Below are 1,128 nucleotides of genomic sequence, written 5' to 3'. Positions count from 1 at the left end.
TCTATTTCCATCCATTTGCATGCAAAATTCAAGAAGTCCTTGTTTTTTACTGCTGAGTAGTACTCTAATATGTATATATTCCATACTTTCTTCATATGTTTCCAGATTCTGGCTATTACAAACAATGCTGCTATGAACATAGTTGAGCATATACTTTTCAAACAGTGTTTTAATGTTGAATCAGCGGCTCTAAGTAAGGCACATTGTCCTCAGTCACATGAGTGAGCGTCACCTGGTAAGGTGACGATCTTAAGAACAAACCTCACTCCTAGACGGCCTTTGAACTCAAGGTTGCAACATTGTTCCTCCGCCTGTAGACTTACTTGCTCTGCAGACGACAGAATTGTAGCCCCTACCTTTGGGAGCCAATGCCTCTGACCAACATTTCCCTCCACTCTGCGGTCCGGGTTTTCTGTAGAAGTTTGACTCACCCATTATGTGATTATACTGTATGGAATTTATCCCCAAAACAAGAATTTATTTTCATTTAGGAACATATAACATGTACATGAATATTCATAACAGCTGTATTTATTCAAATATTTTTCTGGAGGTGACTGATGAAACTGTCCACACCCTGAAATACTATTCAATACTAAACAGGATGGGGCAGAGACTTGAGTGGACACAGAGGAAGCCCATCTCAAACCTGTCATTGTGTGTTATTTTGAGATAGAGTCATACTATGCACCTCTGGCTGGCCTGAAAGTCACTATGTAGACCAGGCTGGACTGAAACTTACAGAGATCCAGAGATCCTCCTACCTCTGCCTCCCAAGTGTTGGTGTATAATTAAAGACATATCACCACACTCATCTGAAAACTTATTTATATTAGTATCTGTCTTAGTTAGGGTTTCTATTGCTGCAGTGGAAGGCCATGATCGAAAAGCAAGTCGGGGAGGAACGTGTTTGTTTGACTTACACTTCCATCTCGTTGTTCATAGTCAAAGGAAGTCAGGACAGGAACTCAAACCCGGCAGGAACCTGGAGGCAGGAACTGATGCAGACACCACTGAGGGCTGCTACTTACTGACTTGTTACATATGGCTTGCTCAGCCTGCTTCCATATAGACCCCAGGACTATCAGCTCGGGGGTGGCACCACCCACAATGGTGGCTTTCCCTCAT

Source organism: Microtus ochrogaster, chromosome 4, assembly GCF_000317375.1.
Source record: "Microtus ochrogaster isolate Prairie Vole_2 chromosome 4, MicOch1.0, whole genome shotgun sequence".
NCBI lineage: Eukaryota > Metazoa > Chordata > Mammalia > Rodentia > Cricetidae > Microtus > Microtus ochrogaster.
This window is presented reverse-complemented; position numbering follows the sequence as displayed.